This window comes from Simochromis diagramma, unplaced genomic scaffold, assembly GCF_900408965.1.
Source record: "Simochromis diagramma unplaced genomic scaffold, fSimDia1.1 OVJJ01000816.1, whole genome shotgun sequence".
NCBI classification, from domain to species: domain Eukaryota; kingdom Metazoa; phylum Chordata; class Actinopteri; order Cichliformes; family Cichlidae; genus Simochromis; species Simochromis diagramma.
This window is the reverse complement of record NW_024386908.1, coordinates 18,646,548-18,660,573: the sequence shown is the minus strand read 5'-3', so window position 1 is coordinate 18,660,573 and position 14,026 is coordinate 18,646,548. Positions and strand designations below refer to the sequence as shown.

The 14,026-nt window shown below is 39.1% G+C and overlaps 1 protein-coding gene across 8 annotated transcripts in view; it reads left to right on the top strand.

The window, feature by feature from the left end:
• Positions 1-392: 392 nt before the first annotated feature.
• Positions 393-14,026, top strand: part of shank3b (SH3 and multiple ankyrin repeat domains 3b) — a 65,930-nt gene continuing 52,296 nt past the window's right edge. For 4 of the 8 annotated variants that reach the window (XM_040035909.1, XM_040035903.1, XM_040035907.1 and 1 more), the window contains exons 1-2: positions 396-663; positions 11,629-12,022. The gene's annotated coding sequence lies outside the window, so the exon portion shown is untranslated. Of the gene's footprint in view, positions 664-11,628; positions 12,023-14,026 lie in introns of all 8 variants that reach the window. The other 4 variants (XM_040035904.1, XM_040035902.1, XM_040035905.1 and 1 more) reach the window with 3 other exon arrangements.

Genomic DNA, 14,026 nt, shown 5'->3' with positions numbered 1-14,026 from the left:
AAAGAGTCATGTGATTGTGGGCCACGTGCACTCTGATTGGTCGAGTCTCTTGAAATTCAAGTTAAAAGTGTGTGATTTATTTATTGTTTTTCCCACATCCATCTTTAAATGGGGCTCATCATCATCATCATCATTGGATGCTAGTGATGATGCTCAGATGCTGAATTCCCCCCCCAACCAGGTTTCATCGTTGCCATGGTGATGGGGCCGCTCCTCCACGCCCACACTGCTTACCCCCTCTCTCTCTCTCTGCTCTCTCTCATGCTCACAGCGAGCGAGCGAGGGAGAAAAGACAAGGAAAAAAGAAAGAGAGCGAGAGAGAGGTGTGTTTTCTAACCCACGCATTGGAGTGGGAGACAACGTGCACACTCACACGTGCACACACACACACACACTTGCATCCACAGTGTGTCATGCTAGCAGTGTGTGGGCTGAGCCGACCAGCCTTCCACTCATCCTGCTTCTCTCCCTCTCTCTCCCTCTCTCTCCCTCTTCTTCTCCTCTCTCTTTTTGTCTCCAGATACTCCTCTTCTTCTTCTTCTTCCTCCTCTTCTTTTCTCCTCATCTTCCATCCTCTCCCATCCTCTCCTCCTCCTCTGTGTTTCTCTCTCCATCTTTTCTTTTCAGTTTATCATCATGGAGAACGAGTCGGCAATCTTCTGGGTGAGTCTCTCTCTGCAGCGCTCTATGTGTGTGTGTGTGTGTGTGTGTGTTAAAGGTTTGTTTGGATGATGTTTCAGCAATATGTTTGCAAGTGTGTGTGTAGGTGTGTGAATCGGTAATTTGTAACTTTAAAAGTCGCGATTCCTTTTATTCACACTTAACCATTTTTACCTCTTCTTATCATATGTTTCCTTCCCTCATCCCTCCTTCCCATCTCTTTCCTTTCCCTAACTGTCTTTCATCTCCTCCTTTCCTTTCCTTTCTATCTCTTGGTCTGTTTTTCTTTCTTCATACTTTTTTCTCCCCCCCCCCATTAGTTTCCTTTGCCAATCTGTCCCCTTCCTCTTTTCTTTATCCCCGTGTCTCTGTTTTTCATCTCACCTCTTCTGTACCTTACCTTGTCTGTTCCTTCCTTAATTTTTATTCTGCATTCTTCCTTTTTTCCTCTTGATTCCTTTACTCTTCTCATGTCCTTCTCTATCTTAATTCCTTTATGTCTGCATACCTCCTTCCCCTTCTCTTCTCCTCTCCTCTGCTTTCCTTTCCTTTCCTCTCTTGTCCTGCCTTTTTATTTCCTGTTTCTATTTCCTCCAGCATCACTTTACTGTCCTTTGAGTATGTGTGTGTTATGTAAGCGCAGCTGTCAATGTGTAGGCTGTAGTCTCAGACCGACCACCTAAACACATGATCCCCTCCAGCCCATCCCACTAAAAAAAGAGAAAGAAAAAAACCCCACTTAAAACAGGAACAGGAAGTGGATCTTCTTCTAAAGCACTGACTCTCTTTGACATCTTGTTGCTGTCACAGCTAGGTGGTTAAAAGCTGTTGTGAAAGAAATTTATATGACAAATTAATGCAAAAAGAAAGTGTAATTAAAAAAGTCATAGAGGCTGATTTTTTTTCTGGAACGCTTTGGAAAAACTCCATTCTTAAATGCCAGATCATGGTTTTGAATGAATGGTATAAATGGCGTTCTTCACTCATCAAACAAGACAAGACATCTGACATCTTATAATTAATCCGGTTTGCAGTTTGTGGAAGCTGGCTTGTGACTGAAGCTGGCCAGATTTTTAAAAATCATACCTTTCCTCTGATATTGATTACATTCTCACATCGTAGAGACAATGTTAGATTCAATTCAAAGACAGTTTCGCTAAGACTAGCTACTGGCAGCTAACCACAGCTAACAAAAATAACAGCAACAAAAAAGCAGCGCTTTCAGACAGAAAAATTCAGCATATCCTCAACAACTCACCACAGTATAGTTGTCATCAGTCAGAAGTGACTTGTATCAATGACCTGTAACAGTTCTGACTGATGACTCCAGGGTAAAGAGTGTAGAGACTTCTCACCCAGCATTAACAGCTGAGGTAAGCAGTGGACTGACAGCCTTCCACAAATAGGGAAAATCTGCAGGTTCCAGTACTAACAGTAGTAGAAACATACAGGTTGGCTTCAGCTATTTTGGAGACTGAAACATTTTTGTCATACAGCAGCCATCTTAGCTATTGTTATGCACTTGAACTGGGAGGGGTAATAAAGCAAAAATCAGCTGATCCACTGACATCTAGTGGTGAAACTTTTACACACTAGCAATGTTAGAAACCTGTTTATTTCTTCTGTAAAGTTCGACATTTAAATGTAGGAGTCTGTGGGGACTGGCTGTTGCAGCCAGCTTCAACTTTTTTAGTTAGCCTAATTGTTAAAAAGGGTTGTTTTGTTGTCCATTAAGCTCATTTACATTTCTCAGAGGAGTGATTACACTATTAGAATTTATTTGTGTGGAAAATGGTGAAAATTGTAGTTAACAGATGTTTCCAAAGGTCCAGCTGTGTGGAAACCTCCTAAAGGCCCCGAACAGGCTGGCCTTGGCCACGCTAACCCCCATTTAGTCCATGAAGGCCCTGAGGCCAGAAACACTAATTGTCTTGTATCTTTGTTGGAAAACATGTTTGCATTGGCATTTGCATTTACAGTCTCTTTGAGTCTTTATTGTCCGTTTGTCATTCTGTGGTCTTTGCGGTTGTTTTTGATCCCATAAATCACCACAGAGATACTTTTAAAGATAGCATGACCATTAAAAGATTTAAAAATATCGATATCAAATATAAGGCTGCAACGAGATGTAATATTGAGAAAAAATCTTTTAATGGTCATGCTATCTTTAAAAGTATCTCTGTGGTGATTTATGGGATAGCACAAGAGTGTCCACCCTTGGACACTCTTGTGCTGTTGTTGGTCCATGAGACAGCTGCAGAGAGATGTTCTAACATACAAAGAGCTGATATTAAAACAATCGTTAAAAACAATAAAAAGTGTCCACTGTACCCACTGTCTGAGCTTTTTGGTCTTTGGTGTCTTTTTCTCCTCTTCTCCTGTTCCTGGTGAACTCCTTTGTCTCTTCTTTCCTTGTTCTGGTCTACTAGTCACCCATTTAGAATTAGATTTGCATCCGGTGTGCAGTTCGGATTTTGGAGGACTGCACAGGAGCTCATTTATGATGAATAAAAATGCCTCTCCATAGGCTCTCTGTAAGCAAATGTCTCTGTAAATAGTCAAAACAACAGTAGCATAAGCTAAACTAAGTAGTGTTTAGTACCTAAACCAAACCAGGTAGAGTTCAGGAACTAAATCAAACTAAGTTTTTACATAAAACAAATCAGCAAAGGAAAAAAAACAGGAGAAAAACACATACCTGACATACATACAGTGTATTCTTCCACCACCTAAAGTGGGCACTGTGGGGCTGTAAAACGAGGCCTTTATCTCTTGGCTACAGATATTGCTGCAACCACTTCGTCAGGGCACCGATGCCAAGTGATGCCTTGAGTATAATGAGAAAACGCTGGATGCATATGTTGAAACAATATTATGTTATGTCTCGAGATCAGAAATCGTTTTTTGGTTTTTATCTTTTCCAATTTGCTGTGCTTTGTCTCATTCAGGAGAAGACACTGATGCTCATTCAGTCCATTGTATCAGATGCTGTAAGAATTCTTGTTCTTACTCTAATGTGAGAAGTACAGATTCTCCTCAGATTTTAGGTTCCCAGTGATGTGCGAAACTTGACAAGATAAAGTGTGTGTCAGAGGGAGAGAAATTCAGTGTGTATTATCAGCTCCTGCTATTGGTTACCATGGTAATGGCCAGGGGAGCTGCATTTCCAGGACACACACACACACACACACACACATCTTGTTCACACCTTACAATAAAAAGCATCTTTGGTGATCTGACCACAAATGGATGGATGGCTTTAAATCCAGCTGTGAGCACACCTGAAGCATTCAGAGGTGCTATCAGGATGTGGCTGTTTATATTCAGAGCGACACATGTGGCGAGAAGTGCAGCAAGAGCGCAGATACATAATGAATGCAAATGCAGTCAAAAGCTCTCTCAACTGCTGGGAGAGGACTGAAATTATCATCAAATTAAAGTCATGAATTCAAGATTCAATTTAGGGATGTTTTCACTTTGGTTCGGCTAAAACAAACTGGTCTGTTTGCGCAGCTACTTCGACTCATTTAGGCGAGTGAGAAATCTCATCTCGTATAAGGACAATTGTTTGAAATTCAATTCTGGATTTTACAGAAAGGCAATGAAGAGAAGCCAATATGAGAGAAATATGATGTCTCTTAGTACTCTCACAGCAGCATTTTCGGATCACCTGGAGGCTTTTTCAGAGAGCTGTTAGGACTTCCTGATATTAAGGATAAAGGCCATTTTTCACTTTCATTCTGAGACAGGGTGTTCCTAATTTTGACAAATTAAGTAACTGAAGGAACGTGGTCCTCCAGATGTCTTTTATGTGCGAGTTAAAGGATATGATGACTCCAAGATTCCTTACAGCATCACTGAAGGCCAAGATAATGCATCCACAGTGACTATCTGATTGTTAAGTGTGATGGTATTAACCTTTTCTAGGTCCATATCTTCTTTTATTTCCCAAAAGTAAACAAGGACAGAGTTAGCACTAAGAGTTTCAAGGGCCAAAACCTATAACAAGTCCAATAAAGTTTCCAGATATTATAATCAAATGTAGAGGTGAATTGGAAGTTTGCAGTAAGCTAGCTCAAACAAAAACATAGAGAAGTTGGTATAAACCTTCAACCTTTAAAATATTTTTGTATTTTGTTATTTGGCTGATTTACGGTAGGAAGGCGCCTCTTTGCTTATGAGGTCAGTCAGTAGTAAACCAGAAAGGATATAGGCTCCAGGTCGGACACAAAGGATAAAATAAACAAACTAGTAAGCGCCTTGAAGAAACTGTTGTTGTGATTTGGCGCTATATAAATAAAATTTAATTGATTTTGAATTTGGAGAGTTAGCTAGTTTGGCTGGTTTACATATAATTATCTCTCATCAGATGGCTAACATAGAGAATAACTTTCAGTGTAAGGGTTAAACTGCACACAGTGAAACTATATATGCTGAGGTTCAATCAGTGAGGTACAGCAGTGGCATCATAAGTTCCTACTGCCATCACATATCAGCACAAACACCATCCCCAGAGTGGTTTGGTGTGACATGCTGCTGTGTGGTTTGGTCTACTCCCTGTGATAAAACCCTGATCCTCAGCCTCAGAAAGCTTAGAAGCCCTGATAGTGATTCTTTTATGAAGCATGTGTGGTAATGTACACCATGACTTTTTAAAAACAGGAGTAGTCCTAATAAAAAGCTGGAGAGGCAGAGTTTTTAGGGTTTGTGATCTATACAAGTTCAATACAATATTTTTTAGTAGTAGTTGCAATTTTGATTTAAAAAAACTATAAGATTTCTAGTTTTTTGGTTCAGAATTTGCCTCTGAGAGATAACTTTATTGACATATATTTAAAAAAAGAGTTGACAAAGTTTCTTGACAGACATCACACGGTATGGCCAAAAATAAAACAATAGTGTGAATGGGAAGTTAAAACAGTACAACTCTCCATAAAAGTATACAACACATTTTTTAAATGATACACTAGCAATTACAAAACAATAAGATATGATAGAACAATAAATGTCAGAAAGAGCAACGAAAGAGAGAATGCATCATATAAAACACATAAATATGTGATTTTTAGAAGCAATTCTGAGAAGTCACACTGATTTCAAAGGTAGGTCATTCCAAAGTCCTGATGGCAAAAACATCATCTACTTTAGATTTAAGTCTCAGAACAGCCAGGAGGGCTAAGGCTTTGAATTGGCTCATGTGGGGTCAACATATTTGCTATGCAGCTTGGAGCCAAACCACATCGGGCTTTAAAAATATCAGTAAAATCTTACAATCAATTCTAAAACCCACAGGGAGCCAGTGATGAGAAGCCAGGATCTGGGTGATGTGACGCCATCTGCTTAAACCAGTAAGAACCAGAGCTGTTGTATTTTGAACCAGTTGGAGACGAGTGACATTTCATTTATACCAAAAAAAACAAAAGAAAGCTAGAGTAATCTAACCTGGAAATAAATGCATGGACGACTTTTTCACAGATCACATTTTGAAAGCACTGGTTTAATTGTGGTGACAGATCTGATTTTGTTGAAGCAAGACTGGAAGACTTTCCTGATGTCTCAGTTAAAGTTTAGGCCTGAGTCAAACTGTAGCTTTAAGTGTCTGGCGGTTGGGTACATGTTAACATGTGTGTTGGCATGATGGCATCACACAGTTGCTGCATACTTACATACATCCATGATGGAAATCTGTTGTTTCACCACATCCAGTGAGATCTGGTGACTGTGGAGGCCACTTAAGTAAAGTGAACTCATTGTCATATTATAGCGTCTGTTATAATGGCATCTACTAGGGGGGGTCTTCCCACTAAGACCCTAGTGTTCTACCTACCTGCCTAGACTGTGAGTTATCTGGTTGTCCCAGGCTAACTAAGAAATTAGTTTGAAATGATAGGAACTTTTATGACATGGATTGTAATCCTGCTGGAAGCAGCCATCATAAGATGGGCGTAGTGTGGTCATAAAGGGATGGACATAGTCAGCACCAGTAATCAGGTAGGCTGTGGGGTGTACAGGTTTCACAGTTGCTACTAAGGGGAACAGAGTGTGCCCAGAAAATACAAGGTATGATGGATCCTTGTTTTCATTTTAGTTATTCAAAATTCTGTAGCAGAAATCAGACAAAGCAATATTTTTCCAGTCTTCAATGTCAAATTTTGGAACTTGTGTGAATTATAGCCTCGGTTTTCTGTTGTGGCATCTGGTGTGTCGTTCTGCTGCTATCACCCATCCACCTCCAGGTTCGACATAAGCATTCAGAGATGCTCTTTTATATACTTTGGTTGTAACAAGTGTTTGTTTGAGATAGGGTAACGCAGATAACCACTTTGATTGTATGGGAAAATCCTAATAGCCAAAAAGATAGCATTTCTTCCCCATGGTTGGTTTGAACTTCAGTAGGTCGTCTTCACCATTTCTATATACCTAGAAGCATCAAGCTGCTGCCATGTGATTGGGGTATTAGACACCTCCATTAACAAGCAGTTGAACATCCATCCATCAAGTCTAAGCAGAGAAACCCAGACCCCACAACCTCTTCTAGCTCATCCGGAAATTCCCAGGCCAGCTATGAGACATAATATGTCCAGCATGTCCTGGATCTTCCCTGAGTCTTCCTCCCAGTAGGGCATGCCAAGAACACTTACCTTCACCTAGGAGATGCAGATTAGGTATCGCAGATATATGCCCTAATCAATTCATCTGTCTCCTATCGATGTGGAAGAGTAGCAGCAGAGCTTAGGTAAATCAACAGCTTCACTTTCAAATTCAGCCCTTTCTTCACACCAATAAACATGTACAGTATGCGGGGCCCCAATCCATCTTTTAATCTTTTGACCTCTGCTGGAAACAGCACCACAGGGTAATCAATATATTTTGGCATAATTTCTGGACAACTGTTGTGTTCCCTACTTATATTCAGATTTCACATACTCAAACCGTTAAAAGCACTTAAAAGTTTCAGTTGGTTTTGTCAAATCTGTGGTTCATAAAGGCCATCAGAAAAACAAAACAATCCCACAGTAATCATCCCAGTATGTTTCTCTACAAGACGCCTGTTTGTTATTATTCATGAAGTGATTGATTTGCAGGCAAACAATGCAAACTCACTACAGGCCTAAAGGGTAACTATAACCCTAAATTAGACGTGAAAGTGATCGCTACTGTTAGTCTTTGCAGTCGTCTCTGAATAAACTCTAGTGTCTACATTTATAAATAGAAGGAACAGTCTTTCTCTCTGAGCAACAGTGCAGCTCACTGATGGTTTTTTTGGACAACAATGGAGCTCGATGACACAGAAAAGACATGTACAGACAACACTTGTAAATAGGGTACATGCTGTGCTGCGTTTGGTGTTGTGATGGGCTATAATATTTTTAAAAATCTCCAAAGATCGTTTAATCCACACAGGATTTGGGGGGGATTTGTAATGTGTTCATCACATAATGTAACAGCAGGTTTTAATACTTCATGTTGGATGTGAAATATATCAAATACAAATTAGGACACAATTAATGTGGTCTTGTTCATCCATGTTTATTCGGACTGTGAGTATTAGACCTTTTTTTTAAGTACTTTTAGTTCTGTTCTGTAGTTACAGCTAAGGAAATAACAATGAGGCTTCTCAAAAAGATGTAAATAGAAGAATATGTGGATGTGTTCTTGTTCAGGTATCATTGTGAGGACTTCTGTAAGCGTTTGACCTTCTGAGGACATTTTGTCAGGTCCTTGCTTTCTTAGAGGCCTGTTTGATGGTTCAGGTTTAAATGAAGTCACATCAAAGCAATTGTCAATGAGGGACCTCAACAAGATATACAAGAATATGTGTATGTGCATGTGTTCTTGTTCAGCTGTGAGAACTAGTGTGAGTGCGGGGACATTTTATTGGGTAATAATGTTAGTGCAGAGTTTAGTGGGGTTTCAGGTTAGAATCAGGTTACAGTTAGGAAAATGTGATTGGATGAAATCGATGTCAATCGCCCAGTTAATTCTCTGGAAACAACATCAACATTCCTGGATGAATAGCGGAAGGGTCTAAACGTTTTCAGTAGCGTTTGTCTTGGTGTTTACCTGATGAGCATCAGTAAAAAAAATATAGTAAGAAATATAGATTTTTAGTGTTAACCTTTTTTTTCCATTTTATTAACTCTGTGAGCATTAATGTATGATCCTATAACAGGGCTTCTGGACCTTATATCAAATTTGCATGTATTCTGAGTCTAGTCTGTCTGAATTCTGTTTTTATAGTTAACATTTACATTCAGGCATTTAAACACAATCTGTGTCTTAATCCCAGAGGTCAGGATTTTTTCTCAATTTTTCTTCCTTCAAATCGTCTTAACTTGAATAATATGGTAGGTCTTTTACAATCTTCCTAACAAATAACAAAACCAGCACAATGTCATATCCTCTTCCATCTATTGATTTATGCAGAAATATGGGAATATGGTACTCAAGAAGCCTGCCTCAAGTGGACATTAGAGCAATTGCAATTTTTCTTCAGCTTCATTTTTCAGCCCTCTGGGTTGCCTCTTAAATTTTCAGTGATGGGGCATAAAATGTTAAAAAGCTGCGTATGTGTATGTCTGTGTTCTTGTATAGCTGTTTTTATGAGGACTAATGTAATAATTATTATTATACCATCATTGGGTTGTCTTTTTATCGCATGCCTATTTGAGGGTTTAATGTCAAATCAAGTTACAGTTAAGGAAATTTCAACAGGGTCTGTCACAAAGATAGAAGTTAAATGTGAGTGTTTGTGTGTTATCAGTGAAGTCCAGGTTCTCAGCTTTTTCCTGGCAAACATCCGTTTCCTTGGCAACCCAGACAGGAAACAGGAAGCGTGAGTCAGAGGAAGTCCTTCTAATCTTTGTCTATACTTGTTTTAAATTGTGTTCTTGTTTGCAACATGTCCTCCTGCTGTCTGCGTTGCTGTGGAAACATTCCGGTTTTACAGACAGACCCACACAGACCAGCTGGCTAGCATGCTGTTAGCAATTAGCAAGCCACCAACTGCCTGCAAGTAGGCTACCATAAGCTAACAGGCTACCAGAGGTTACTCCCACTCAGTCTGTTTTTCAGATTTGGTCATGCATAACTTTGGTCTTTATTGTAGGGCCAAATTTGAGTCAGATGTTGATCTTCATATGTTGTTGGTCTTTCGTATCTGAATCTCAAGCACTCTGCCACCATTGATAAGTTAAAGCTGGCAATGCATAAAATAATTGTAAAAAATACATAAATAAAAGAAAGCCTAATCTTGGTGGCTGCATCAGTCAGGACACATTGGAGACTATATATATGAACAGACTAGTGGAGACAACATAAGCTTTTAAAGTATCAGGGTGAATAACCTGTAATATATGGTAGAATCACAGAAGAGTTTGCAGGACAGTTTGTTAGGTTTGTTGGATACGGGAATAGAGATTTCCTGCCAGCACTATCATGATCAGGCATAAGAAATTCCGGTAAACCAGCCATTCTGGTGTCTGTATTCAGCTCTCAATTCCAGATCAACACAAGTCAAACTGGCACGTGTCTGGTGTTGGGAAGGTTACTTTTAAAATGTATTCCACTACAGATTACAGAATACATGCCCCAAAATGTATTTTGTAACGTATTCAGAATACGTTACTCAGTGAGAGTAACGTATTCTGAATACTTTGGATTGCTTAATGTATTATCATGCTTTTTACAACTACATGAATGTACTATTGCTGTGTGATTCATTACTATTACTGAAGGCTACTCACCATACCAATACCAACTAGATTTTTAAATCTTAATATAAAATGAGTAGCAGTAGGTGGACATTGGGTAAGGCATGCATGTGTTGTTTGGGTTTCCACCAGCGTGGAGTTACCAAAAATAGAGAGAGCATAGCTTAACATATGAAACAAGAAAAGACCGCTATGTAATCCATTTATTTCAACAAAGTAACTGTATTCTGAATACCACCTTGTTATGCTGAAAAATGAATCTATTGGTACAGTTACCTTTTGAAACGGTAACTGTAACGGAATACAGTTACTCATATTTTGTATCTTAAATACGTAACGCCGGTACATGTATTACGTTACTCCCCAACAGTGCATGTAGCCAAATTAATCGAATAAACCGAATTAAAGCAACTGTTGGATTGCTGGTTAATAAAATAGAAGGACAAGTGTAAGTTGAAATAACCTTTTGCTCATTTCCAGCTTCATATTTTTATTCTTGGACTCTACTAGAGTACCATGCTTGACTTATAGTTCAAAATAATCCTTGCTGGGTCTTGGTGCAGTTCTGCAGTTCATCATCTTTCTGAAACTAGTTAAATTAGCTCTAAATCCAAAGACTTTAAAAAGCAGAATAAGTTAAAACTTTACAGGAAAAAAATGGAGTTCATTTTGTATGGTAAAATAGCTCTATAAACGTAATATAGAAAAATAAAACAGAATTTACTTAACAAATGTAATAAAGAAATACTTAATGAGTAAAATAATTGGCGACTGGCTCCCTGATGCTAAGTCTCATGGTTCAAGGTTATCTTTGAGTGTCAGTTTGCAGTCCATACACTGGCTCGCTCGTACATGCTAGCAGCTAATCAACCCTGCTAGCATGTACGAGCTTCAGCTGCTGCAGTGAGGCCTTCAGCCAGTTCACGTTTCTTTGTACTCGGCTTAGAATAGAAACTGAGAAATAAATCAATATGTAAAACTTTACATAATTCTGCCAGCATGGCAGTGGATAAGGAAAAAAAGGTTTGCAGCCTTGTTGCCATGCTAACAACTTCATATTGTGTAACTAAGTGAACCTGAAATGGCCTCCGTGAAATGCAGCTGTGTCTGACCCACTTCTGATTCACACTGCTCCACCATCTCCTAACATGTTTTTTCTCCTTCTTTTACCCCCTCTATATCCTGGCCTCCCTCGCCTTTACCTCCCACCCGTCTTCCTCTCGCTCTTCCTCACTCTCTTCCTCCCTTTCTACAGGATGGGCAGGGCAGCTCCCAGAACACAATCTGAAACCCTGAGACCTCTCACTTCCCTGCAGGATTACTACACTTTAACTACAGTATTACAACACAAAATCTTTCATAGTTTGAAGGGTTCAACAAAAGGCACTACAATATAAAGGTCTCCATCTGCTGCAGAAAGCACCCATCCTACTGCTACTACAGGATTACACCACATCTTCATCCAATCAAAACCTTTCAGAGACACAGGAAGCAGGCACCCCAGGCTGCACCAGGCTGCCCCAGGACCAGAAACCAAAGAAATCACCAGACCAGTAACCCAGACCAAAACAGAATCAGGAAAGACCAGAAGAGACCAGTCGAACTCAGTAAAGGACCGTGGAAAAGTTTGATGGGACTCTTGACGATAGGTGAGTAAATCTATCTTGATATTACTAGGTTTCCTCTCTGCACTTGAAGCGATGATGGATTTGCTTTTAGCCATTTCTGACTCTTTGTTGTCACTTTCAGCTGTTATGAGACTGTTTTGAGTTTGTTTTAAGTCATTTTTGCCGTTTGAGTCCATTTGGAGTCTTCTTTTAGTCATTTGTTTTGTCTCTGGAGTCAATATTAGTTGTTTTATGACTGTTTTTAATCTTTTTGTTCTCACTGTTGGCTATTTTTTGTGCTTTGACTCTGATTTTAGTCATTGTAGTCTTTTTGTGGTAATTTTTTGGGGGGTGTTTTTTTGTGAGGCTACTTAGTCATTTGTCATTTAGTCAGTTTGGTTTTGGTCATTTCATTCTTTTAGAGACATATTTAGTTTTTCTGAGGTCATTTTGTTGTTTTTAGCGGTTTTATAGTGCTGTGCAAAAGACTTGAGCCACCACTCATTTTGCTAGAAACACAATATATTGAGAGCATACAGAAATCGAGTTTGTAACATTCTAACAAACTTGACAGTCAATATTTGATATGATCACCTTTATTCTTCAGCACAGTTTGAACTGTCTGAGCCAGCTTTCTGTAATTTTTTTAAAATAGTCTTCATGAACAGTTCTGCTGGCTTCTTGAAGGACATTCAAAGCTCTTCTTTGGATGTTTCTGCCGTTTATTCTGATCCCACACTTCTTCAAAATGTTGAGGTCCAGGCTTTGGGGAGGCCAGTCCATGAATGATATTGTTCAACTGTTTGCTTTTCTGTCCAGATATGCCTTTATTACATTAGTCTGTTTGGAATCATTGTTATGCTGAAAAATGAATCTATTGGTACTTTCTTCATAATTCCATCCCTTTTTGTCAAGATCTTCAACACCACTGGCTCAAATGCAGCCAGACCATAACAGAGCCTCCACCATCTTTTACAGATGGCTGTAAACGCTCACTGTTGGACCTCCTTCTGGAATTCCTCTCCCTGTTTCCTTTATTCAAGAAGGGTTTCTTGATAGCTGCTTTCCACTGAGACCATGTCCAATGAGACTTCAGTAAACAGTAGATGGATCAACTTCAGTTTTTTCTTATTTCTTACACATGACTTTAAGGTAATGATTGTCTGCTGTAGATAGTTTTTGGGCCTGGTACTTCCTCTGTATTCTCCTCTCTTACAGTTTCCACTTGAACACTGCACTCAATGCTGAGATATACCAAGTTTCCCACTATTAGTCCTCTGAAAATTGTCAGGTTCAAGGACTACACTGAAAATCAATGAAAAAGCAGCCAATGTCCTTAAGAAACTCTGAACAACTATTACTCAAGAGCACTTTAAAAACATTACAAGTCACACTTCCTAAAAGCAAATTATAAAGACATTAGTGGTGGTTCAAGACATTTGAGCAGTATTCTACATTGCAGTGATTTTAGGACATTATGTGGTCTTTTCTTAATCTTCTAACTGAGCTTTGTGGATTTTACATGAAAAACAATTAGAGCCGCTTCAAGCAAACAAATATCCAGATGAAAGTGTGTTTTCAATCTTAGGCCAGTATCATAGCACCTGAGAAAATGATGTAAGAAGATGGCTTGTCTTATTATGACTGAACATACATTTATGGAGCACTGACATTATATTCTGAACCTAAAATCTGGAAGCATTTAAGTAAATTAGTTATTTGCATCAACAACTGATTCAACAACTGAGTAATTTGCCTGGATAAAAGCCTGTAACTGCATGGAGTGAGTCTTTTATTTTTTATTTATCCTGGATCATCTATCAGTTTTCAGACGTGTGTGTTGAGAAACTGTCGATCTGAAGACTTGATGCTGTTACATCGCTGTTTGCTTCAGGACAGGATTTGTAGTAAAAGGACTAAAACAAGAAAAAAAGGACAAGTGTGATATTTTAAAACACTTCCAGACACTCATTCATTTTCAGTCTAATATAGGACCCCGTTTCTGCTGGTTCATCCACCTCTTCATTTAGGTTCCTCCAGCATATT